Here is a 27,989-nt window from a genome sequence, read left to right as displayed (position 1 = left end):
TTTTATTTCCTGGAGGCCCTCTCAAAAGACATAAAGTTATACGAGCTCTTACGGCAGCTGTAGACAAAGCCCCAGGACTCTTCCCCCAGTTCTTCCTCCTTCGCTCTGACTCATTTTTTTGCTGGTTTGCAGAGGATTTATTTTGATATATCGGTTCTTTTGGAAGGATGTGGGCTGTCTATTTTATAGGCTCTAAGGATTAACACAGCAATTAGCTGCCACATCAGTTAGGAGCGTACAGAGAAGGATGTAGTGGCAAGTGCAAGCAGCTGATCAGCAGGAGGAGGCCCTTCCTTCCTTCTTTCCTTCCTTCAGCCAGGGCTGAGGCTGCAGTGCGCCCTGGGGTCCAGCAGTGCCCACAGGGATGCTCCCCAGCAGGATGGGTGCATGTTGTCTGCCCACCTCGAGCAGTGCTGGTGGCACATTTCAGCATCCCTTCTGCAGGTGTGCTCCCAGGTGAGGCTGCACGAGCAGCAGCAGAGCTTTCGCATTGCTGGTGGGATTTTTTGAAGCCATTGAATCCAGCTGATGCTGGGGTGCCTCAGCAGGCCTCCCCAGTTGTCTTGTAAAAGGATGTGTGGCTGTCCTGCTGGGTATGGGGTTCCACCCCCTGCTTTGCCTTTTGCTGCAGCTCTGTCTCTCCCCATTTATATTCTGCCTGGTCCTTGAGTCTCTCCATGATAAACAGCAGCAGAACTGGATTTCTCACCCAGGAGCAGAGATCATACTCTGTAAAAGAAGAAAACAAATAGTAGGGTGTCAAGGTTTTGAATAACATTGTCTGGGTGGTTTTGGTGAAGGAACACACACCCACACCGCCCCCAAAGGGCTCATCTGCTGCCTGCTAGCAGCTGAGTGGGGAGGTGGCTTTGTGCCGAAATAAGCCTGCAGCAGTGAGGGCTGTGCATGAAGGCAAGGCAAAGGGGCACCAGGACTTGCAGGTGAGAGGTGGTGAAGTTGTGTGGTTTGGGCTTCACGCTTACGGGGGATAATGGGTGAGGTGTGTGCGTGTAAGAGAGAAACTGCAGCACTTGGATTCAAGCACTGTTCTTGATTCCCTGTAGAGGTTTTCATCCCAAGCTGCTCTCGGTTGCATAGACAAAGGGTGGCTGCTGTGCTTTTTGCTGTTGTGATGTAGGAATTGAAGAAGCAGAGTCCAAGGTGAGGATTTGAATGGTCCTGGGTTTGGTAGTTGTTTGGACAGCATCAGAGGAGACTTGGTTCTTCAGTGCAAGAGTTATTCTTCCAAGTATAAAAGCACTTGAAACCAGCTATCGCTGCTTCTGATTCATTCTTGCCTACAGGAGGAGAAAAAAAAAATTAGTCAGTAAAAGATGACATGAGGAAAATTACCGTATCTGGTAGGGTTGATCTAATTTCCTAGCAGAGAAAGGATCAGAACAGAGATAAAATGTACACCAACAGGATACACGCAGTCTTGCCTGGGGGTGATCTGTTCAGCTGTTTTATCATACTGCGGTACACGAGGGCTGGTAACACTGTACAAATGAGATGATTTCTTCACGAATGTAAGTGCCGTAATTTAGAAGTTGAAAAATTGCAAATCTGAAAAGCATGGAGTGCTAGTAATAGTTACAGATGCATTTCAGCCTGAAGACTGTGTGTATTTACTGGGGAGAGTTGCATTTCTCAGGGGGTTTGCAGCTCGAGCTGAGCAGTTAATGTGTCAGGAGCGTGGCACCTGCACCCGGTGCCAGTGCTGTACCGGAGCAGCAGCTGACATGGTTTTAATTTGTGCTCTTCCTTGCAGAGCTCTCATATGAAGCTGCTAATAGTTAAAAGTATGGTAGGTTGAGTTTCTGCCCTAACAGACAAATGCAATTTACATCAAGTAAAGACAAATGACACACTTAGGGCATTAATATGTATGAATCACACCCACGTACACCATATCTTGCTGTGTCTACCTCTCAAAATTAAAGCTGTGTTCATGTTATAATACTCAAGTTGCACTTAGTGTTTGAAATTGTTCTTTTTAAAGCTCATCCATCTTTACTGAGGCAAGTAGAGACTCTTATAATGAGAATTTTGGCTTACGTTTTGAAAGAATGCAAATTTGTGAAAAGTCTGTAATGGAAATACAAAGTACAGAGGTAACACAGAACCTGTTGACAGTCATATCACTAAGAATAGAACTGAGCTAAGTTTGTGGATTTTATACAGAAGTCTCAGTGCTTTTGCATGCGTACTGTGAGGTTTTCGTTTACTTGTTGGATGCGAAGGAGGGGATATCTTCTGTTAGCTAAGCTCTTCTCCAAAGTAGTTTATTGCAGGATTGCACAAGGCATTCATGAACAGTACTGATATTTTTTTTTCTCTGGACACCCATGAGAAAGGATGTGGCCTCTAAGGCACCCCTTGTGAGCATCAGGTGGCTCCTACCCACTCCCTATTCACACCATTTTTGACACTCCATGTATTTATCTGCTCTCCAGCCAGAATACTGTATTTGAACATTGCAGGTGACAGCTGTGTGCTGTAGCTCCCTGTAGTTACTCTTTGCTTTTGGACTCTGAATCCACTCAGATTGTCCCAGAAGGTATTTATTCAGTTGAATTAATTCATTTACAGTTGTAAACTTATGACTTAAGATGATCAAACAGTGCCTGCCAATGACCTAGTAATGAATTATTTTTCAAAGTTTACCCTTGAAACTTCCTCTCGGTGTCTTAGAGTCAGAATGTCTTTGAATGCTCATTACTGTAAAAAGAGCTAATAGATAAACCCACCCATTATCAATGCAACATATGGTTTACTAAATCCCAGCGCTGGGAGAACTCATGCATCAACTTTAGTTCTTCATTTTTAAAGTGTGCTTGAACCTTTAGCGGGGACGCAGGGAATAAGGAGAACTGCAAAGGCAGAATCCCTCTGCAGCTTTAGCTATCTTCTGAAAATAGTCCTTGTTTTGTTTTTGCTCCTTTCTTGTCTTTTAATAAAACGCTTTGACTTTGTAATGTGCTTTCCTTTGGACAAAAGATGGATATTCTGTGAGGCGTCGACTTCTCCTGGCGGCATGCCAGGAAATCAGAACTCAGTCTCAGTTACTGCAGTGTCACAATGTATGAGCATCTCCCTGTCTGTGGCTGATAGTTCAGTGTATATTTAAACTTTCATCAACATAAAATCTGCATGATAAATTTGTAATAATCTGCATGTCATTAGCACATTTTAATTGTCAAGACTTTGTGAACAAAAGGCATCTGAGCACAGACATATTTTGGCATGATATTTACAGTGAATATTCATAAACATTGGATCTTAATTTGAGGTTGTGCAATTTTATTATTATTTTTATTTAATGACAGATATTCCTCTACTGATTCACCAAAGCAGGAGTAGAATACGGCCATCTGAGGCTGTGGTGTGAAGACTCCCCCATTCTCCCCACTTTCTTTTCTTGTTAGCTACTCTTGGAGGCCCCGGTGTCAGCAGGGGATGAGCAGGCACCTGGCCAGGCTGGGGGGGCTCTGCCTGGGTGCCTGGGGCTGTTCTGGCTGTATCAGAGCATGAGGAAGGGCCGGCCCCAACAGCAGCTCTTGCACAGAAAATCTTAATTTCATTTTTACTAAGCAAAATGCTGTTGGGAGCCCATTATGACAAACCAACCTCTATAGTTTGGAAATATTCGTCTATTTCAAAAATGTTTTATAGAAATTTATTAACCTTTTATCCTGTTCAGTCAGATTGAGCTACACACATGAAACATCTCAGTGAAATCCAAAGTAATGCAATTGTTAATTACTGGGATGTTTTTATCACATATATTAATATATTAATACATTATATACACATATATTATATACACATATATATATACACATATAATACATATATACACATATATTAATATATTAATACATTTAGTTGCATAGATCAAATACTTACAGAAAAGCTTCATACAGACAGCATCAACTCTGTTTAATTCGACCCCAGTTCAGGTACAGGCTGGTTGGGTACAGGGCAGTTCACTGACAGAGCTACTGTCTAGAAGCTCAGGGCGTTAGGCCAGGAGTATGTATCTTAAACGAGATGAAGCTCATTGTTTATCTTACAGATGCAAATGTGAAGGATGTTATCTAGCTTAGCAGACTGAATTTTAAATCTCATGTCTGACATTTAAGCATATATCCTCTCCCCATCTGAGACTACATTATTCTCATATTATAGATTTATTACAAAAAGACATCTCCTATGTGCTTGATAGCTGCTTTGCATATTATGCTATTGAAAGTCGGAACTGATGAAGAGAAGTAATAAGAAGCTGAATGTATCACCGTGAGGGAGCCCAGGTAGGACAGCTGAAAAACACAGCACAGTTACGAGAGTGCAGCGAGGAGGGACTCACTGCCTGCTGGTGTTGCACTGGAAATGGGGTTACAGACACGTGTGCAGGTGCATGCATGCACAAACCATGCTGTCCCTAGAAAACGGGGCACCCAACCTGTGGTTGTCACAGCAGCTGGTGCGTTCCCTCGACAATATTGACTATTTGATTGGAAGGAAGCTCCCTGTTTCCAGTAAGGAAAAGTAAGAAATAAATCTGGTAGAAAGTAAAGCATATTGAAAAGCTGACATTGTGCTTTAGGATTTGAGCTTACGGGATATTGGAAACTTGATTATTCCTTGCCAAAGCTTCAGGCTGATATTGAATGCCATGCCTGTTAACCTCAAGGAAAAGAGGATAGGATCCCAATAGACATCCGGCATTTTATGTAATTAATGATTGATGTTTTATTAAAAATGTAAGTCAATTTAATGAAAATAAGTGCAGCTGGTACTTCAACACAACAGAAGTTCAAATAATTCATTATTATCGCAAGGTGTGGATCTCGAATTATCAAAATATGTCAGCACTCCCTTGTTTCGTATTATACTTGGTTTGTACTGCTTTCAGTATTTCTGGCAGGTCATTAATTTCCTTGCTGAGTGGGTCTTTCTGCGTAGCTGGAAATAAAGTTCAGCCACCACGGGAAAGAAAGAGTTGTGGTGTACCCAGAAACCTCCCGACCCATGCCAGAGCAGGTCCTGATAGCCCACCAAAGGCCAAGAGATGCTTGGGTTGTTGTTTCTGCTTTACTCTCCAACTTTAAAGATGGTGAAGTTAAATCCTGGCTTAGGCTGGCCCAAAAAGAAATCTATTTAGTTTCGTTGCAGAAACAGAACAAGAAAGGTTATTGTATTTTTTTTTCCCTTTTGCAGCATTTTTAGGAAAGAGGCAAATGAATGAAGGGGAAATTCTAGACTCGGGTGCCATTTGAAAAAAAAATAAAAAATCTGCATGTTTCCCGTGCTTATTTCATGCTAATCCATCTGTTTCCCAAACATTCAAGCATTTCCTCTGAGGTACAGGTGTGCATTTCTTCTGCATAACCTTTGTGCAACCCTCAAAACGGAGGATTTTGGGGGGAATATTTTTGCCCCGGACACAAAGCACTGTGGGTTTCTTCCAGTTCTTGTGCCAAGATGGGTGTCTCCATGTCCCACACCAGCAAACATCAAGTGTCTTCAGAGGTAGCAGCTCCCCAATGCCACACTCTGCAGGTGCTCTCTGCAGAAAGGTGAGCACACAGCAGCAGCTCTGCTGCTCCCTGCCATGGCACGGAGCCTGGTGGTGCTGCATTACCCGCACTAATAGCTGTGTCTTACTGGGGTATTTTGAATTTTTCTTCCAGGAAAATATTTATTTATTTATTTAATTTGTGAATCAGCAAGGCCTGGTTTTATTTTCATGCTGTATATCCAGGACACTGCATGTGGTGCTGTCCTGGAGCATTTGGGCTTCGTGAACCCGTGTGTCTCATTTGGCAGGACTAGGGATGTGCACGAGGACACCGTCTCGGGCAGCTGTTTACTCATGCAGTAAGGTTGAACTCCCAGGGTAGGCACTGCACTGTGCTGAACATACAGATGGCTCCGAGGTCAGGCTCAGGTAACGGCATGCTGCAAGGTGATTGTGCACTTCTAAACTTTAAAACAGTCTGAGATGCTGCTGGAAGGCTAATATTTTAAAGGATTGGAGGAGTATAATGCAGATGTGGAGTAGTTTTGAGCTGCCTATATTGTGGCTGATTATAGGTTCACTCTCCATTCACTTGTTCATGGGGTATTTCACTGATGGCAAGGGAACTGATGGGACATAAAACTGCCACTGCAAAAGATTGAAGGCCTCTGTGACAACAAGAGACATCAACCAGATAACTGGCACCTCCAGGTGAACACTCTGTCCAGCTTGGTCTAGTTTTTTCCCTATAGAATATAATTAGAAATGGCTTTCTGTTGTGACAAAACCCAAAGGTTTCAAGAAATAATTTCTTCTGGTGAGGAATGAAACCCCAGCCTTTTTGTGCCAGCTGGAAAATCGGGAGGGCAAAGTTATTGTTTGGGTGGTGGGAGCGGTGGGTGGTGCTGAGCAGTTGTACAGCCACGCTGTGGGGACGGGGATGCACCCCACGGAGCAGGGCCTGGAAACTGGGGGGATCTCAGGCCCTGGGGATGCTGATCAGAGCATGGACTTGCAGCATGGGCTCCGTTAGTCTCTACAATGCAGCACCAAAGGCTGCTCTGCGAAGGGCCTGGCCAGAAATCCTGCCCTGGGTTTGAGAGTCATTTTCCAGAAAAGCTTCACTGAGCGGATGTGTTTCTATGAAAAAAAATAAAAATCTCTCAGATGAATAAGTGCTTTCTGATGGAAAAAGTAGTAGGGAAAATCTTGATGAGAAATACTTTGCAGCATTACTGAGTTCCTTCCTCCAGAGCTCCTGTTTCTAGCCAGCTGGTCTCTACTGTCAGCATTCAGTGATCTCCGTGAAACAGCGTATGGTATGTCTGAAGAGACAAAGGATGTTTTACCCATTTTTAATTTGAGAATTGAGTGATGTGTAATGACACCAGCCATGACAAAAAAAAAAGTGAGGATCTATACCTGAGCCTTTTAGCTGGGTAATGCTTGCTGTCCTTGCTGAAGACCATGCTGTTGAATTACTTGCCTTCAAAAAAAGCTAAATATGGAAGAGTGGGGCCAGGGGAGCCCCCAGCAACCTGCATCTCCTCCAGGCATGCAGTGCAGCTGCTTGCCCCTTGGCTCCACTCTGCCTGCAGAGTTGGGCAGGAGGATGGGACTGCGTGGTCCTGGGGCCTGCTCCTGGGAGCTTAAAATCAGTGCATGGGGTAGGGAAAAAGGGACAAACCAGAAGCATTCTACTGAAAAACGTTTTCCAATCAAATCTCTGCTATGTGGAGAAAAAAAATATATATTTCCCATTGAAGCTCGTTTGTAGTCGTGAGTTGGGGTTTAAGGATTTTTGTCACCTTTTTGTCACATCACTCCAGCTTGCAATGAAAGTCTCACCCCGGAGGCAAAACCGCCGTTGCATTAAGGTGAATGTATTAATCTAGAGAAATAACCAGTCCCCGGAGGCTGAATCGAGGTGGCATCCGTTCAGCAAACCAATTTAAATTCCTCCTGTTTTTTGATGGGTAAGAGCAGGATCACCGACTTGCCTCCTGCAAGAGGAGAGCGGGGAATGACAGTCCTTACAGCAAATCAAATCCCGCTTAATGAGCGCACGTTGCGATGAGAAAAACCCAACCAGTGCTACTGCGAGCTGCATGCCCACCACACAAGCGCACATTTAAGATATACTCATGCAATAAATAGCCATTTCAGATACGTGAAAGCCAAACAACTGAGGCCTGATGCCCGTCTTTGTGTTTGTTCAGCACTGGTGAAGGTGCCCGGGGTCCCTCACCGCGTTTGCCATGAGCCCTGTGCAGAGCTGCCCGGGGAGGGGGAAGCAGTCAGTGCCCTCCCTGCAGTAGGTGGGCAGCAGTTGCAGCTCCAGATAGGCAAATGCAGGCGGAAACCTTGTTCTTTGTGCCTGTGGCAATGCCAGTTAAGTGAAATGATACGTTCCTATCATAAATATCACTGTTTCAAAGCTATTTCTGCTTTAGGGCTTCTTCATTCTGCTTCCCATTCCCACTGGAGTCCATTATAGATCACCTTATTTGTGTACGTATTTTCAGTTTCCCAGCAGGAGAGCACATGGAGGATAAAGGGAACAAACAAGCACCACACATACAAACTCAAAATCAGGCTGGTGCTCTGAAGGAAAGCTAAGCAGGTCTGACTATTTAGCATTCACGCCGTTTAGCCCCACGGTTTGCTGTGGTGGCTGCCTAAGAGTTCCCGAATCATGGAATTAGTCAAATGGTTCCTGAAAGTTAGTTACTGCATTTTAATGGCTTGATATCTTTGTTTACCACAGGAGCTCTCCTGTACACCAGGCTGGCTGAAAGATGCATGCAAATTGAGATGAAATAATGTGATTTGTACGTAAATGCTGACGTTCTCCGGAGGGCTGGAGGAAATATTGTACAGGATTATAAAGGCAACGATGCAAAAAGGCCAAACACCAGTCCCTGCAAAACCGGGGCGGGTTTCCATCCAGCGATACAATTAGGGAAAACATCCACAGCTCTGAAAATCTGCGATTCCAGAGATGTTGTGCTCTCCAGGATAACGTGGGACCCAGCCGGGGGCCCTTAGGTGCTCCCCGTGCCAGGTGGGGCTGTCGGGGCAGGGGGCTTGTGGGCTGCACACAGGGGGGTGCTGCTGGCACCTGCCTGCCCTGCAGCGGCCAGGCCTTGGGAGGTCAGGGGGGTACAGTGGGTGTCAGGTTTGTGTCAATGCCCAACCCTCTTTTTCCCTGCTCAAAACAGGCTGGAAAATTTTCCATCAGAAGTTTTGGCTTAAAAATCCTCCTCTGCAACATGGAGGCACGCTATTTTGGGTTTTACGTGCGTTCTGGCAAGAGCTTCTCCAATAAACGACAAACAAACCCCACCACTTAAGGCACGAAAGAAATTCCTGTTTAATTAGAGAAGCTTTTGGGGATTCTAATTGCTCAGCTGTCCAAGTGCCTTAAGTCATTTGCAGCATTTTGTTATATTTGCGATCCAACAAATAAGATGACCTATAAAGCCCCCTTTCTATCTGCAAACACAACGAGAGTGACTGACAGTGTGTTCGGGAGAAGTAATGAGATGTAGTTAGGGGGAGAAAAAGCCTCATTCAGAAGCAAGCCCATAAACTTTTCAACAGGCTTTAATAAAACATAATGCTAGCTTCTCGCTGCACCTATCACTCTCAAAACTGTTAAATCTCCGTGGGCAGTTTAGCATTTGTCTGAGGGATCATCCGAGCCTCTGCAATTCCGCGGCAACTGTGCGAAGAATCACCAATTTTGGCACTTTGCTGCCCCGAAAGCCGCCTCTGGTGCTGGAAGCGGGGCGTGCTGCCTGGGGGAGGTGGTGGTGTGGGGGCAGCGGGGTGAGGAGCGTTGTGCTGGAGGAGCTGCTGGGGCTCCCCCAGAGCCTGGGGCTCTGCCGATGGCTGGAGGTGCCCAGGGGGCAGCGGGGGCGAGGGTTTGGCTCTTGGTGAGTGATGTTGTGCTACCTTTGTGCAGCACCTCGGCTGCCCACGGGTGGCTCAGGATGCTGGGTGTGAACACAGAGCAAGAGGGGATGAAGTTCCCCTAATGCAAGCATCACGTGGGCGGGGGGCACCCTTGGTACCCCCGCTGCAAAACCGCCCCCATGGGGGATCCTCATGTCCCACCTCATCCTTTCTGCGATGCTCCCCCTGCCTCTCCCAGTCTTCGCAGGGACTTCCCGGGGGCTGTGGGGAGGCTGAGAGTTGTGGGCTGAGCAAACTGCCCTGTTAGGCTCTTGCTTTGCTGCCTTTCTCCCATGAGTGAGCATGGTTACCTGACCTCCTGTGGCTGTATTATTCAGTGGAAGCAGTTTCTGAGAGCTTTGTCCATGCTTTTGGGTCTTACTGCCTGGCTTATGCTGCTCAGGAAGCACTGCGAAGCCAAGGTACGATCTCAAGCACTGATGTTTTGGCATAAGGCTTTGCAAGGTATAAATCACAGTGCCCTTGGAAGATGCTTGACTATCTTCTCCAGTGCAGTAAGAGCTTGGTTTGAGATGGATGCTTCGCGAGGAGGTATGCCAAAACCCCAGCAAAGCAGGCTTTTGATATCCTCCACAGTTTTCCCAAAGGTTTTCTGATGGATTTATGCATTCACCCCTTGTACTATGGAAGTATAACATGAAACACCGAGGTGGCGATACGCAGTGAATCACCAATGTTCGCTTCTGTAACTCCCCTTAATGAAACCTGCAGCCTGCCCTTCGATGACTGCTGTGGCTTGAACTTGCCCTGTTCACCTGGCCCCTGAGCTGCAGCCCCTGCTGGGAGAGGCTGTCTGTCTGTCCATCCGTCTGTCTGTCCATGCCGTGAGGGCACTGGGTGTGCGGCCTCGCTCCCAGGGCTCAGCCCCTGAAAACTTCCTAAAATTGGACATGGTGGGCTGGGCGAGCAGCTCTGGGAGAGATGTGGCTGTGCAGGGCAGCGGTGCTATTCCCCAGAGTGATGGTGTGGGTATCATTTTCTTTCAGAGGTGACAGGCTGAACTGGCTTCTGCAAACCCAATTTTCAGAGTCCAATTTTCAGACTTGTTAGAGTCTGAAAAGGACAAGGAAAACAACAGAGAAAAAAGAGAGTAACAGACGATGCTGGATTCTAAATGTTCATTTGCTCTAGGTACCAAGATTTTTTTGTTGACGTTGTTGGTTGTTTTTTTTTTTTTTTTTTTTTTTTTTTTTTTTTTTCCTTGCTATGGAAGAGTTTTCAGCCTAAATTTCTAATTTCTGAAATGCTATGACCGAAAATCTGTTTACACCAAGCCAAGGGCTTTTCAGCTTCTCGCTCTGTCCCACCAGCAGGCAGGCTGGGGGTGCAGCAGGAGCTGGGAGGGGACAGACCCAGGACAGCTGACCCAAACTGGCCAAAGGGGTGTTCCATACCTTGTGGGGTCATGCTGAATAATTCATATGGGGTGGCTGGCTGGGTTTGGGGGGGCCACTGCTCAAGGATGGGGTCGGCATTGGTCAGCAGGTGGCGAGCCATTGCACTGTACATCACTTGTTTTATACACATTATTATTACTATAATAATAATAATTATTATTCTTTCTTTTCTGTCCTAATAAACTGTCTTTATTACAACTCAAAGCCTTTTTTTTAATTTTATTTTTATTTTTTCTGATTCTCTCCCCCATCTCACTGTGGGAGAGGGTGTGTGGTGCTGAGCTGCCGGCTGGGTTAGACCACAACAAGTCCCACATCCCACCAGCTGTCCCCAGCACAAGCAACCCAGGACGGGTGCTGTGGGCAGCCCTCTCCAATGCTGGAAAACTCTTGATTCCTTCAACAATCCACCCAAAAAGTGCTGGTGTCCTGTGGCTTGCTGGGTGCCAGTGGGCACATGCTGCTCTCCTTGCTGAGGAGCATCCTTGTCAGGAGTTTTGGGCAGCCCCAGCAGCAGCGAGGCGTGGCAGGGGGTTGGCAGCAGCTCGGGCTTGGAAAACACCACTTCTCTGCAGTTTAGCTGAAGGCAGAGGGAATTTTTTAAAATTTGTGGAGCAAGTTTGTGTTTTCTTTGTTTAGCATAACAGAAAACGGAATCAATAAAGCTAAATCAACAAATTAGTCTTCTTTAGGAAAGTCCTTAGGAAAGTTAAAGAACTTTAAAGGAATAAATTCAATCTGAAACACAATTTCATTTTTCATTGCTGACTTTGCCAAAGCAAGCCACAGGCTAATCAAGTCTGGTTTTTTCTCCTTAAAATAAACAGACCTCTACACCGTCACAAAGTCTCAGTTTTCATGTAACAACCACATTCCCTGCACCAAAATAAACCACCGGGAAGCTTGCAGCCCCTGTGTGGATGATGGAGGATTAGCTGCTGTGCCCAAGCCATGACCTTGGCTCAAATGCTGCTGCTTTGGAGTTTCTCTGGTTGCAGTGCTGAGCCATGACCCACGTGCAGGCCAGATAAATTGATTAAACCTCCCCTTGCTTCCATCTGTAGTTTCCACAGTTCACTTTCATGTTCTCTGCATCCCTCCATTATTTTGTAACAGCTGTGCAAAATCACACATTCAAGACTTTTAGGAACCTCTTGCGTACTTAATAAGCTTTTTATTCCACAATAAATTATTTATTGAGATTTTAAAGCAGTTTTCAGGTCTTGCACATAAAAAAATTATACTAGGACCTGAAGAAAAAAAAAAGAAGCATATTCTCTTACCTAAGGAAGAATTTCCTACCTGCACCTCTCAGGTGTCAGCTCTTCTTGTCTGCTATCCTGTAATTGCAGAGCAGGAGTAACACATTTCAAACCACTTTTAGCAAAACCCACAAGTCCAAGCTTCCCCTGTGGATTCCTGGCTCTCTTATTCAATGATTCATTGCTGCTTTGTCAGAAAAATATTTTATTTAGCATTCCCTAAAAGTCTCAAAGTTCATGAAATTCAAAGGCAGATGAGGATGTCTACCAGGAGTGTTCAAAGCCAGCTGGCAAGTTAAATGCTGCGAGCTGGGAAACCTCGCTGTGAATTATTTTGCTGATGTGGGAGCCAGTCGTGCACAGCCCGGGCACCTTCACTGCCCACGGGTCTGCTCTTGTGTGGCAGCCCCACGGCCAGGTCCAGCACCCTCGTGCTGGGAACTCCAAAATTGCACAGCAGGAGTTATCAAAATAAATGCTAAAAGGAAATAAATTTGGGAAAAAATTACCTTACAGCCCACATGGTCCCTCCCTGCCCCCAATGCAGGCTGCCCAAAGCCCCCAGCCTGGCCTTGGGCACTGCCAGGGATGGGGCATCCACAGCTCCTGGGGCAGCCTGGGCAGGGCCTCGCCAACTTGTCATGAAAAAATGCATTCCTTAAAAAATTAAAAGAAAAAAAGTAAACTGGCCCAAGTTTTCTTGGTTGCTCTGAGCTACCCTATTGTGTTTTGAGGCTGAACTGAAGTTTGTAAACGCTAGTTGGTGATCTTTGGATGAAAAATGCCATATAAGTTGAACTCCTTATTATTAACAGCAATGATTTAGACCTGGAATGGCAAGTGCGTCCTGGGGTGGCGGGTGGAGCCAGCAGGCTGTTATCCAGAATGACCGCATTTCATCATCTTGGGGATGCCATGCACGCTTGCCATTTGGATCCTGAGTGTGAAATATTACCTGAATTTTTAGGATTTATTAATGTCAAGACAATGAAAAAAGATTGTGGTTTAGGAATCACCGGAAAGCCCTGCTCTGAACGGAGAGGACAGTGTCTGAACACCAGATTGCCCGTGCAGCCATCAGTCACTCAGTCAGGCTGGATAGCGACAAACACCTGTGACCTGAGATAGGATTTCCAGGCTAGGTTGAGTGCTGCTGCTGACCCAGGCCAGAAGGCACCTGTGCAGGAGGCCAGCACTTCTCACTCCCCCTTCAGCCCAGGATGAGGCCCCAGGTCTGCAGGGATGTCCTCCAGCTGGGTGGAGATCTCTGGGCAGGTTCCTCTGCTACCTTCATTGCTTCCCACCAAAGTCTTCCTGGGATGACCAAGCCCTGCAGCAAATCCCATGTCCAAGTGATTCCTTCGCTGCCCCCAGATGAGCAGAGGTTTGCTTTTGGGAAGCTCGTTTTCCTCTCTCCGAAATGCCCGTGCTGCTCTGCTGTGCTCGGTGAGGGTGCAGCAGACATCGTGTGCTTCACGCCACCAGCGGTCGTAATGGATCTCAGCTCTTTTGGGAGCTGAATTGGCACTTTGCAATATCTATTTTTAATGTTGGCCAAAAATAAGTAACTCCATTATACAATTCCACTTGTGGTAAGAAATGAATGATCTGATGTAGAGTAAATTGAGTCTAAGATGCCTGCTTGGCATCACACCTTGGGGTTGTGCAGAGGGAGACTTTCCCTCGCAGTGCTTGCATTGACAGAAGCCCTCATGCTCATGGGCAAATTAAGCCTTTGCAGAAGAGACACTAGAATTAGGCAAAACAGCCAAGGCAAGCTGAACTTACAGCTTTCATTGTTTATAAGTTTGTTTGTTTGTTTTTGCATTCAGGAAAGAGAATCTTCTCCAAAGAATCAATATGGGAAGTTTGATGTCCATGAAAAAACTTGAATATAGAGCACTCCAGGATACTTATTAGTAAAAGTATAGACGATTCTCCTAGTTTCTACAGTATATTTATGTAAATAATTGCTAGAGCTGCACTCTAATTCTAAACTCGACCAGCTATAAATGAAAACACGCCCTGCATGTCGCGTGTGTGTACTTTTACAAAGAAATATTTCAAGGGCTGGAAAATCAAGTCTGTGAAGTCTGGGAGACGCATTCTTGACTTAACATCTTAGTGCATTTGTTCTGCTTTAATCTTTAATCACACGGTGACAAACTGTTGGTGTTGCTCTAGTCCATCCAGCCCTCCCCTTGCACACACTACCCACCCTCTCCTCTGCAGGAAGAATTATTAATTTCTGCATGGGATTTTCAGTACTGCTGCTCCTGCTCATGCAAGCATGCTTCGGAAAGTTAATTAATTTTCTTCCTGACACTCCTGTGAGATGAGTGGGCATTATTGCTGATTTGTAAATAGAAAACTAACGTACAGAAAGATTAAGGTCAAAAGTATCTATTAATTTTTGCCAAATCTGACATGCCTCTTAGCTGTTTTTTTCAGAGAACCTGGCACTATTAATTACTTTCCTATTTAATCATAGAAATTGTAAAAAAAAAGAAATACTGGAAAGGATATCAAGTCATGTAGTAAATCCCGTTGCCCCAGGTAGGATAAATTCTAGGATATCCAGGTAGGATAAATGTCTAACCTTTAATGATAGAGATTTTATGACTTTCCTAGTTGATCTATTCAAGTGCTTAACTATCCCTTTTACCTTGAAAGATTCTTGTAACATCTGACGTCCATGCTCCTTGCTTCAATTTAAATCCATTATGTGCTCCTTCCCCAGGTAGCAGGAACCGGAGCTTGCTTCCATCTTTGTGTCAGCCCTTTGCATATTTGTAGACTGCTATGATCCTGCTCTTTTCTCTGGGTAAAGCAGCCAGCTTGCTCATCTTTCCCCACAGGCAAGACTTTGTCCAGTCCCAACCACTTCTGGGTCTTCCCGTGGATGCCCTGAGGCATGACATCCTCCCGCCCCATGATGTGCCCCACAAACCTCACCCCATGCACCGGGCTCCCCACCTGCTTTTATCCCCAGATGTGCTCCCCAGTGGGTGCTTGTTTTGTCTTCACTTTGTGACCCACTGCAGCCTTCAGAACACTGTAGGAGTCATCCTTCTCCACTGATGGAATCCATAATCCCTCCATAAGGTGCAACACTTAATGAATCGAACCCTGCTAATTTCACGCTATTTCCTCTCTATAGAAAGTAGTTATTGACTCCATTCACAACTTGGTACTTCTGCAAATCGGATCCCATTGTCTCAGTTGAATCGTCTGGAAAACATGAAGCACTGGGCAAATAAAAGGTGGATTTGCTGAAGTGACTTCCCCATGTCAACAGGTTTTGCTTGCAGGAAAAGCCATGAAGCCAGCTGCAGGATAGGAGCTGAGGAAAAAGGTTTTCAGGATGTTTTGGGACTTGGGTTCTCAAACGCAGAATGGTGTAACGAGAAAAACTCACACATAGAAACAGATAGAAAAGCACTATGTGTATAGGTAAAAATATATTCTTTTTTGCTTGTTTGTTTGTTGTTTTTGTTCCAGTATACATAGGGACCAACCCAGTCCTCCCTGGCTGGAGTGGGAGCAGGTATGTGGCAACGAATAGTAAGAGGAAAAATTCACGTACTGTGGGTAACACCTTCATGCATCAGGAAGGCAGATAATAGAGGCACAAGATATATATTTTTAATGGAATAAGTTCTGGTATTAAAATTCATCATTTCATCTTCATTCTGCATTCATTTCAAACACCACTGAAAATATGTCTAAAATGTCTTTTCAGAGTTGTATTTGCTGGAATTTTGTAACATTGGGTTCTGCATCTTAAAGCTGAGTTATCTCAGAATTTCTCAGTGGTAGTGTCAATACTAAATAGTTCACCCACCTTTAAAGTTCTCTTAAAGTGAATGCGGGATGTAAATTTTTCACTGAAGGAAATGTATGCTGTTTGCAAAATACATTTTACATTCTAGCACCATTTTCACTAGTCATTATGACATCAATTTTCTTTCAGGGAAATCTGTGCTGATAAATAAAGTAGCTGCCCTTTTCTTGCCATTTGTGTAGTTTTGATCATGGCCACAGGACTTAACCTTGTTCTTATGCCATGTACTTCAGTTCTGTAAGAGCTTTGTTATTCTTTTCTGAATCTGCACAGTCACAAAGACTGAAGGTATATTGTTTTGGAAGGGGGTTAGAATGAATAGCTGGTAAGAGGCTAGTCCAGGACATCAAAATCCTTCATGAGCCACAGTGCTCCAATGCATAGGTCAGTGAAGGAGGTCTGCATTTAAAACTCCATTGGGATAATGAGGAGACTTCTTGCTTCCTAAATTGAATGGTACCAGAAGAAATGGTCCAAAACGTGGGGTGGTAAACGCCTGCTGCTGCCTGCTGGGGACATGGAGGCTTGGCTGCCAGCAGACCCCTCTGAAGTCCTTCTGGAGGTAAACTGCAGATTATGCTTTGTTCAGGTTCTCTTCAGAAGACTAGCGGATTTATATGGGAGAATAAAATGTGCTACTGTTATTGTAAGAAAGGAAAAAAAAAAAAAAAAAAGATTTGCATATTAAATTAAACTGAGCCACACACTTTATCTCAGCCTTTGTTCAGGGGAAGGGAAAAGCAGATTAATAGTCAAATGTTTGCTGCCTCTTTTTTGCTAACATAAAGGCACAAATACTATTTCAATTCTTGAAGTATATATATATTTGCATTGCCTGTGAAGCTGTGATAAGTGCACCCCTGAACTGACTGAAAGGCTTTTTCTTGTAGTACGTTGTTTATTAAGAGATATACCTGAAAGAGTTGGGGCAACAAGAGACTGCTGGTGAACGCTAATCATTAGCAAAACAATAGTTTAGTGGTTCTATTTTCTATATATACCTTGCTGCTAATCACACTGGCATTGTGTAATGTGAAGCACAAAACATAAAGCATCTACTCGTAAGATAAGCGGACATTCTCGGTCCAGTGATGTTTGTAGGAATGCGTCCATAAGCAGTAAAGCAACAATCCTTTACCAGCATTCTTCTCATTGCTAATTAGATTTTTTAACAATGACAATTGTGCCAGTAGCTATTTGGAGAAATGCATTTTCTTAAAGGAACTCATGTTTTGTATGCAACTGTGTGTGACAATGTAGTAGAGAAAGATCTGGAGCTACAGTTCTTTCACTTGGTCTAATTCAGAAGCAGGCAATCATAAATTGATGTCAATGGTAGCAATTAGCATTAGGAAGTAGACTTTAATAATGTCACTCCAGAAAGCACATGTTCAGATCTGATTTACTATTTATATGCAGATTCACTGATGTAAACGAATGAAAGAGATGAAGAAACCTTCCTCTCTTCTTTTATATCATCTTGAACTTTTCAATGATCTAAATGCAAATCCATATAAACAGAGAATAACAAGTTCCTAATCTTTGCTTTATGATACTACATCACAAGATAAGCATCAGGATGGTTTGTCTGGATGGTTTGTTTAAGGGTTTTGGTTTTAATATGTTACCAGTTTAGAAACAAACATATAAACATGCAGGGTTTTTGTTGGTGTTGTCATTTGTTTTTATTTTCAGCTTTATTACTACCTGGGGTAAATTAAAATGTCTATATCATCTTTCCCAATAAGGCACTAGATACTGCAAGCACTTATGGAGACGCAGATCACTGAAGCCCCATGAGTTCCATAAAGGCATCTGTGCCAGGTAGAGTTGATGCAGATAGAGATAGGTTTTAAAAGTTGTGGTATTGAAAGTGTTTCAGAGGAGTTCTCCAAATCAGAGACCCACTTGTGGCATTAAATTTACTTTTTGAAAGAGAAAGAAATGGATGCTGGAGTTATTGTTCACCATCATCACTCTGAGGAGTAATCAAACAATCAGACATTGAGTTGGTCTTCTCTGAAACTGACTCCAACAGTTCCCTTAGAAGCCATTGAACATGTCAAGTCCGATTTAAAACTGATATTTCTGTGTTGTTCTGGTTGATGTTTTTAAAATTTGAGTTTGAATTTGATGAATTTTCACACTCTTTACATAAAATGCCCTGCATATTATTTCTTGATGAGTGTGATTTCTCTTCTTTGGTGCCATTTAATGTGTTAAAATTGAAAAGATGGAATACTGGGCTCTATTTCCACATCAAGTAACATGTGTATTGAATTCATGCATCCTACAGAAATGACTCGTGACAGATTTTCTACTCCTGAGGGGGAAAAAAAGGTAGTGGTAAATTAAGAGTAAGCAGAAAAACTTTTTTCTAGCTTCAGTAACTTTTTTTTTTTTTCCATCTTTCAGTGATATTTGCTTTTTGCTCTTTCCATGGTTAATAGTGACATGTAGCTCATTGCACCGAAGTACTATTTGCATACTATAACACCAAAACACAATGCCAAGGTTACACTGAGAATTAAAAGACAAAGTTAAAGTGATTAAGAAGATGCTCATAGCTAGAAGACATCTATAATAATGTCCAAGATACAAACACAATGGGAGATCAATCTGGTTAGTGAGAGCACCTGTGGGACCACACAAGTCAACAGGGACTTCCTCACAAACAGACTGTGTTGAAACTGTTAGGATAAATTAATCTAGTTGTCAATACAGCAAAACAATTACAAAATGGAAACTGGCCAAAAGTTGCTCCAGGATTTCTGTGAAATTCAATTATACATTAGAAAAAAAAATGTCATTCATGCACAATTAAGCTAGGAATACAGTTAGGTGGAATACATGTTGATTAAAAAAAATTCAAATGATTTTTGCACAAATACATTTAAGCTCATCAAAAAACAAACAAATAAACAAACAAAAACCACCACAGTATTTTCATAACACCGACATTGATCGTGGCATGTTTTTTTGCCCTGTTTAGTCAAGTCTGGATTTCTAAGGTAATTTAGTAAGTCACCATACCCCTATAGAAGTTTGAAAGAGAGGTGTAGGCTTAAGAGTTGCAGGTATTTGTGTTTAACCTTTGTAGGAAACCAGGCCTAGCTGAAGAAATTGAGCTGGTTCTGGCTTTTCTGTGCTCTTTGGGTGTGCTCACGGTGCAGCATGCCGCCCACTGTCCCGCAGCACAGGGCTGCTCCATGCAGTGCCCCAGGGCTCACCCAGCTCGGCCTGCCAGGCCCTTGTACCATGGATATTCCCAATATGAGTGCCCTACAAAGGGCACAGCCCAAGGAATAGAGGCCGTGCTTTCCAACATAGCTACATCGCCGCTGGGAGTACTGTCGGTACACCAGGACTTGGCACAGCAGTGCCAAGGACAACACAGGAGCGTTTCCCCCGTGGCTCGAGGTGCTCTTGGTGCCACAGGAGATGCCGAAGGGCTGAACCCCTTCTCCTGGCCACCCCTCGTGTCCCTCGGGCCAGCAGTGGGGGCACACATGGGGCACAGCAGCCTGCTGCACGCCCTGCTACGGCCCCGTCTTCCTGGCATGTCTGTGATCCTGTGCTCACAAAGAACGGGGCTGACAGCACCAACAAGTATTACAAGACGGCAACAACTCCTTTTAAATACATTTTTAATGCTGTGAAAGAGGTGGTGTGAAAGCAGGGAAAGGTTTTACAGTGGAGTTTTAGTGCCTGTCATTGCGGCGATAGGAAGTTACAGCTTTTCTTCTATGGGTTAGGAATGTTTTGCCATTGCTTACAACTGAACTTTTATTGTATTCATAATGTTGTCAAAAAACATGACATCGGAAGGTAAGGTTTTTACTTCCACAGCAAAGATTAAATTTTGTGTGCGAGCATACATTGAAAAGACATTAGTGTTAGCTCTGGACAAAGAAACAGCTGAGCCATTTTTACTTTCCAAAGCAGATACTACTCAAGGATGTTTAAACATCACTGAGACAGGAATTCAGATGTGAGGAGATCAGTAAAATTGTCTCTTCTTATTTATGAAAGGCCTGAATATGAAGTCAGAGATCTGCACAGGGATCTGTGATGTTCAGGCCTGCGTTCTGTGAGAAAAGCAGCTGCCAAGGGTGGGGAAGGGCATCCCTCGGGCATGGGGTCCAAGTGCTGGCTTGGGGTGACTCTGCACGTCTGACCCGATGACCCCATTCTGAATGTTTGTGCTGAGACAGGTGCTCAGTGCTGCCCTGCATTTTGCAGCTATTTAACGCACTTGAAAAGCAATTAGAAAAGTCTCTCTCTCTGTGGATAACCGCAATATGTATAGCTGGATAACCGCAATATGTGGAGCTGTTCTACTGTACTGCACCTGAGTGGAGAATTTACCCGAGTAGAAAACAGACAGACATGAAGCAAAAAGTGTTGCTTTACAACTTCCAATTTAGAAAAAAAAAAAAAAGTTATTTTAAAATACTTGTTTATTCGTTGCATACATAGAACTACATATTTTTTCCATAAATTTATCTTTTTCACATTTCATTATTCTCTGAAACATAAATATAAGGAAGCAAAAGAAGATTAAAAGTGGAAGCATCCAGAACAGCCGCTGAAACGCATCTTGCAGCGCAGCGAGATACACAACAGCCTTTTAAGGTTCATTATATGTTCTTATGCGTAGCGGTGTGATCGGGCTTCGCTTGCCGGCTCGACTCATTCGTGACAGCCTCACATACTTCATTTTCTCTGGTTACAATTTAACAAAAGCATTTTGAATAAAAACCACAGCAGCCAACGATGCAGTCAGCCATCCCGAGGCTAAACTTCCTGTCAGAAATAGCAAAGCAGAAAGGAAAAACAAGAGTTAGCTCAGGAGGATTTATGCAGAGACAAGAAATCGAGGTGGCCAATTGCTGTGGCGGTGGATCAAGACATCCCAAGGGCTGCAGGCTGAGGTTCTGGAGCCGTGCACGGCCTCACCCTGCTGCTGCTGGAGGCACCTTCCATGGGCACCAGGGCACTGGTGGCTCCTTCTGGGACCCCCAGCAGCCGGCGTGGGCAGCATGGGGCTGTCCCTGCATCGGCTGGTGGCTCGGGCAGCCCGGTGTTGTGCAGCGTGGTGCTTGGAAGCAGCTCTGCCCCTTGGGCAGCCAGATCCTGTCTGGCTCCTTTCAAAACTACAGCGAAAATCCCACTGATGTAGCCGAGCAGATCTGATGCCTTTCCAGAAATTGATGCTGTGGTAAGAAGTGTTTCTGTCACAGCAAGTTAGGAAAAAACAAATTCTGAGCATTTCAGTAAGCTATTAGCTGCTCAGTAACAGGTGGAAATGAAATTTAAATCCCTGCAAAAGACAATTGCGTAGTTAAAAATACATTTAGTCATGCTAATGGCACTTTGCAGATTTTCTTTCATTATCCTTTTTAAGGAAACAGGCAAAATGTATGTATGCTGTCTGAGTTTGCCTCCTACCATCTCCAGCTCGAGATAGTTTGCAGCAGTTGAATGACATTTATTTGCTGCAGAAATATTATTTGCCTCTCGTGCTCTTGAAGAAATAGATTTTCCATGTGTTTGATACATTAAAAAGTGTACTGAACATTAAAGTAAAAATAACAGACATCCTTCCATGGGCGTGATGAATACAGCCTGGTGAGATTAACTTCAAGAGCTAAATGCCTTGCACTGAATTAGGGTAATGAAAGTTTATGCCTGTCAAGATAAGATGGCCATACTTCTTATTTATCGCACCTCCCTATGAAGAAATTGTCCCTGAATTCCTTAAAAGCTTTTAAATCTTATCAATCCAGGACACTGAAAAAAAAAATCATCTATCCACCAATATATATTTGTTTTCAGTATGAGTCCTGTGCTTGCCATTTCAAATTTGAGATGTTATCAAGTCATTTTCTTTCTTTCTTGATTTTTGTGCTTTACATGAAATAAGCATATTTTTTTCTGCTCTTGATGAAAAAGTATTACCTGCCTAATTCTTTTCCAAACAACTACACACATTGATTTTTTTCTCACAGACTGTTCTGAGGAAGAAATGTTAACTTTGCAGAGTGTATGCAAAAGGAAAAAGCCGACTGTAAACATTAGAGAGAAAGAGCAAATAAATTCCTCGTTTAAGACAAAGACTCCTGACCGCTCTCTGAGCAGAGGAGCTGATGGCAGCAGAGATAACACCAATAACTGATAAATAGCTCAGCTCATGAAGGTGTCTGCATGTTTTGGTTTTGCCCCTGTGTTCTGTAGCTCATGTGGTATGGATTGGAGCCATAGCAGGTATTACAGCTGGGTGCAGCGTGGCAGTGGGATGGGAAGCACTGGAGGATCAGTCGCTCTGCACAAACCCATGCCAGCCAGCAGACCTCTTCACCCTGCTCCTTCTCCCAGGGCTCGGTCCCGAAAGCACCCACAGCTGCAGGAGAGACCTTCCAGGTTCCTTCATGGGGAACACAGACTGGTGGGGAGCGTGCCATTAATAGCCACAATGGATTTATTGCTCCACTCTGATGGAGGCGTTCACCTCTCCTGGCTGAGAGACATAATTTTTGTTTTTATTTGCCTTTACAGAGATGGAAATGCTCCTGGGTTTTATCACAAGTGGGAACGAGGCACATTGCATTAAGTTCAGCAGTATTTTTGTGCTACGCATAGCACTCGTGTGCTGATTTTTTAAACACACGTGGAATTATGGTAATGCGGTTGTTATTGCCACTGAAGACAAAATCATGTTCTTGGAAAACTTAGAAAGGTATGTGTTAAACTGAACTGGAAAGTCTGCCCTGCGGAGACCAATTCCCTCATAGGAAGCACTGTGCGAGCACTGGGGATCTCCTGCAAAAGACTCTGCAGAGACTGCCGGTCCCTGGAGGTGAGGTTTTGGCTCCTGGGGTGCTGAGGTCAGAGGCAATCACCCCGTAGGGTCGGGGAGGTCTGCCTCAGGCTGAGGAGTCCTGCTTGATTCAGCTGGACCCGTGGGGCTCCTCCTGTGCAGCCCCTGGGCTGTGGTGAGGAGATGTGGGGACAGGGATGGGTCAGACACGGTGTGCTTGGCTCAAGCTCATGTTCAACATCTGCCGAGCAGCCAGGGAAGCCTCTGCCAGTGTCCAGGACAAGTTTTGTCTGGGAACACGGCCTGGGAAAAGGTGTGCTTGCCTTCAGCGGGGAGACGTGCCTCATGTGCGGAAGGTAAAACTACGAGTTTGCACAGAAGCAGGCGGTTTGAACACACAGCTTAGGCTCATCCTTTTGTGTTTCAACGAGGCAATTCAGCCGAGCTGTCAGGAGCAGTGAGCGAACACAGATCCTTACTGCGCAGCACTGACAGCACCGCTTAGAGCAGCTCTGCGAGCCAGCCACTGCCCGACACCAACCCCTGGCTGCGGGGATCAGCGGTGCTTGCCCTGTCCTGCAGGCTCAGCATTTCACCCGTCCCATCTTCAGCTGCAGGCAGGTGTAAAGGCTCCCTCCCTGCTGCAGCCTGAGATTCGTGCTCAGGATGGCCGTACTTGCAGTCACCCACCACGCCGAGCATCCTTCCTGCAGTACGTCCATCACAACCACGGACGCTCGCAGATTGCTCTTGACAGCTGCTCTCCTGCTCCCCTTCTCTTTCTTCTAGCAAAAGGCTTGAAAGCTCATGAGCTGAGCATGGCAAGCTTAATTACAGCCTGTGGTCTGACAACGTCTCTCCGTCCCTCAGGTCTCAGATGAAACAATTCTCCCCAAACTAAAACCACTTGAAAGTATTGTCTTTGTTCTCTTGTTCAGAAACACTGTAAAGGCCCAGAGTCCCCTTAGCTACAGAAGGTGAAGCCGTGTTTGGATTACTTTTCTTTTTCAACAGCACGGTCTCGTGTTCGTGAGTTTCGTTTTCTTGCTCGCCCGTGACCCGACCGTCTCTCTGGGACCTCTGATCGCGTGTGCAGTGAGCTGCTCGGGGACACAGAGCTAGGAGGAGCTGGGCAGTGCACAGCAGCAGGACAGTGGCTGTGCTGAGAGAGCCCCCTCCTCAGCATCGTGCATCCCCCTGCCTCCCACCGCCATGCCTGGTAATTTGGGAGCGGGAGGTGTTCCCTCCTCGGGGCTGGTTACCTGAGAAATGAACATGGAGGGGTCAAGAAACTCAAGGAGATGCGTTAGAGATCAAGACCACAAAACAGACAGGAAAAGAGGCATGAGGTAAGATCCTCTCCTTAAGGAAAGGCTTTTAAGGAAAAGGGAACGTGCACAGCATGGCGTGGCCCTGGCCAGGTGTGCCCTGCTTTACTCTGTGGTGCTTGTAGGAAGTGGTTTGGGTTTGCTGCTGGCTTCACTGCACGATTGTGTTTCTCCTTCAGGTCACCCTGCCATCATTTCTTTGCAGTTTCGCTTCTCACCTGTCCTTCGGCTGAAGAAGTTGCTCAGAACCAGGAGGCTCGTGCAGCAGGGCAGTGTGTGCAGGAGAGCTGAGCCCGCTGGGTGCTGCGCGCTGCTCCTGCGCATCGCTGCTGCGACTGGAAAGAAGAAAGGAACACCACCTCCCACCAGCTCATTTCCTCCTCCCTGCTTGGTGTCTGGAGCAGCTTCACTTCTGTTCGTCCCAATTTGTGTGTAGAACAAATATTTCCACATATAACTTGAAGAATGCATGTTTGCATAGCTCGCTGGCATGTCCAAATGAATTTTCTTCTGCAAACACAATAGTACATTTACAAATGAACTGGAAATTTCTGAAAATATTTCCCTAAAAACATGAATGCAGCACAATGTATCTATAGGGGTAGGATGAAGGTTAAATTTTCCCTTCCAGTACTGAAGATGTAATTGGGAATTTAGTGGCTGTAATATTCCACCTGCGGGAAAAACATATAATTTTTTTTTTTTTTTTTTACACAAGTAGAAGAGGGTTCTGTAGCATGAGAGGACATGAGGACCAAGTGTATTTTTAGCATGTGCTCTGTAAGCACAAAACCTGGTTGACTGTTAGAAATTCTGGGCATTTAGAATACCCAGAATTGAATTTGAGAAGTCCTTGTAATCTCGGAGCAAAAAAAAAAAAAAGTCAAACCCAAAGTTAGTGCATTTAGTATATCTTATTCTAGTAGATTAGATGTATTCCTGTGAGTTTTGAGATAAAACAAGATTCACAGTTGCCCAGACCGGCTCAGATCCCCAGAAGGGGCACACACGCTGCCTCCTTGCTGCTGAGTGTGCCTGGTGCGTGCGTCCCACTGGGGTCCCGCATGGGCATGGATGGGACAGGGCTGGGGGCTCTGTGGGGCAGGGGTGGCAGCATCACACCAGCAAGTCGAGTCCAGCCCCTGCGCTGGAGCAAGGGAGGTTGGGGCTGGAGTGGCAGAAAAGGCGTGGGAGACGGAGCAGCCAGCGGAGGCTTAATTGCTGCCAAGGGCACGGGCTGAGGGGGGCCATCAGCCCCGAGTGCCCCCAAGCAGGGCACAGTGGTGCTGGTTCAGACACACTCCTTGGCTTGTCGTGTGGAACAGTCCGGTAATTTCTACTGTATCAATTAATTGTGAGAGACATTTTCACCTGTTTTGTTACCCTGTGGGTCAATCCGATCACAAAAGGAAAAATATGCCTGGACCACAAGACAGTTTGGATAGACCCTGCTGTCTGTGATTTATTGTTTTAATTAAAAGCTTTTTAAGCTTTAATTAAAAAGGTACATGAGCACTCAGTATTCAAGAAAAATGCTTTTGTGTTTAGGTCAATTGAATAACGTAAAATATAATGAGATACATATTTCTAGTCTGGAGCTTCACATGAAAAAAAGCAATATACATAATTAAAAAGTAAATTCAAACTGATAGAAGAGAGCTGTTGTCAGACAAAATAAAAGGTATGCCTTAAATTAACACCAGCAGAGAGGGTTTGTTTTTTTCTTTCCTCACTGTAGCATCCTTTAAAAGTCCCGTGGTACAAATTGAGTCAACTTCATAGATGTGTATCAAAGCTGGTGTGCTAAACTGTGGAACAGGTTATTATTTGTAATCCTAATGATGCTTAACACAGACCAGATACTAAAAGCTGGGTTTTGACAAGCTGTAGCACAGAAACTGGGAAGCTTTCTGTGTCGCCAACCACCCGAGGTTGCTCCTGCTGTGCGTGCTGTGGGCAGCTCTGGTGCTGCTGCCGCTCCTGGGGAGCCAGCTTACCCAGTGCCACCAGTTTGTGGTGGGTCCCGCTCCCAGTGCCTGCCTCTCCCAGTGCTCTGAAGTGCTCGGTGCTCGGAGGAAGGCTGGCACGGTGCTGCTCTTACACCACAGGTGGCGTCAGGCCGGCTGCTACCTGCACGGTGTGAACAAGGTGCATGCTGCACAGGCTCTGGACTTTGGGAGCTGCCCGGAGGCTGTGATGAGCTCTGAATGCAAACGGTGGGCGTAATGATGTGACACCACGTCGGTCATGGGACAAAGAAACCTGATTCAGCTCTACATGCAACGCATACTTCAGGCATCTGAAGAGTGAGGTGGGTTTACTCAGGCCTATATTGCTGCTGAAGACTGCAGGAGGAATAAAAATGAGCATCTGCATGTTCTTCTAAAAATGTTCAGGTATGACGTGATGCTCTCTTTCTGCCCAGCCTTCTCCTGAAACCCCACTTGCTGCAGCGCTGGAGCCTTCAGGACGGGTGCCTGGGTGTGGGCAGTGCCAGAGAGTGCCAGAGGCTTCTGTACAAAGCCTGCACCATTCACAACAAGATTAAAAACAAAACAAAACAAAACAAAACAAAAAAACACCGGCTGCCCGGTCACAGCTCCTGCTCCTCGGGTGGCACATCCAACACTAAGGCACCGAGTGTGAACACGAGAAACCAGCGAACAGCTGGATAACGGCTTTGTTGCTCAAATCACATTTGTGGTAAGGGAGAGATGATAAACACCAACTGCTTGCTTCCTTAATAGAAACATAATGTTTTTATAACTAAGCCCGAAGAAAGCAAAATAAGATGATATTTTCCTTTCACTTAAAAAAATCATCAGCATTTGCAGCAGACTTCATATGGTTGAGGAATTTGGGGAGATCACTCATTAAGCCAGAAGGTGCAATAAAATTTGCATCAAACTCTAATTCTTGCCTTGTTTATTCTCATTCTTGAATAGCCATCACCAAAGAGCAACTTTGCCATCAGTGAAGATGTAGATGTAGCAATTCCAAATAATGTTTCAAACTGCTTTTAACTTTATTGAAAAAAATAAACCTTATGAAACTTTATGAACACAATATTTTGATGCCTTTTAGAAAACTCTGAAGATTTATGGAAAAAATCATGTTTACATTGTAAAGCTTTGAATATATAATATGATTTTATCCTATCCTGTTAACTTTCTAAAATTGCAAATAAACTATCAGTAGATTTTTCTGTATAAACAGCATTAGCAGTTCAAGGTTCCTATGGCTACAGAGATTTTGCAGTTAGTATGCCCAGTTTGGAGGATAGTGGAAATTTTGAATGAAAATTATTTCTAAGCTATCTCAGTTTTTTATTATCTTCTATTAAAACATTTTGTCATTAGTGCATATTATGTGTCAACACTGTAAAGAGCAAATAAAAGCAGTAAATAAAATTTGCAAAGATTTGTTTTAACAGATTTTGACTTGAGAATCTCATTCTCACTGTTGGAATCATCTCACGAATGCCTCCTGTACTGCAGGTAGGACACTGAGATTTCATCCCAGTGCAAGTTTTCTACAAAACTCTCCTCAGACCAAGGTCACTGCAAGAGGAATACATTAGACAATAGGGATAAAATGTGTTGAAGCAGTTCTTGACTTTTTTTTTTTTTTTTTTTTTTTTTTTTTTTTTTTTTTTTTTTTTTTTGTGCTATGAGTGGCAGAAATATATAGGACATGGCAGTTCAGCTTTTCATTTACACATTTAATTTAAGAGGCAAAATCTTTTCCTATTTTTTTTTCCCCATGCTTTTGTTTAATGAGAACATCCCTGCTTTGGTAGCTGAGTTCTGCCTTCACAATTTCCTTCACACACTTCT

General features: G+C 44.5%; 1 long non-coding RNA gene across 1 annotated transcript; it reads left to right on the top strand.

Moving 5' to 3' along the window:
- The first annotated feature begins 702 nt into the window (after positions 1-702).
- LOC110354452 (uncharacterized) lies at positions 703-8,962 on the top strand. Its single transcript, XR_002406448.3, has 3 exons — positions 703-941; positions 4,192-4,313; positions 8,292-8,962. It is a non-coding gene; the product is annotated as an uncharacterized lncRNA (long non-coding RNA).
- The last annotated feature ends 19,027 nt before the right edge of the window (positions 8,963-27,989 follow it).

Source organism: Anas platyrhynchos, chromosome 6 (assembly GCF_047663525.1).
Source record: "Anas platyrhynchos isolate ZD024472 breed Pekin duck chromosome 6, IASCAAS_PekinDuck_T2T, whole genome shotgun sequence".
NCBI classification, from domain to species: domain Eukaryota; kingdom Metazoa; phylum Chordata; class Aves; order Anseriformes; family Anatidae; genus Anas; species Anas platyrhynchos.
The sequence above is the reverse complement of the archived record's forward strand: the minus strand, read 5'-3'. Positions and strand labels throughout refer to the sequence as shown.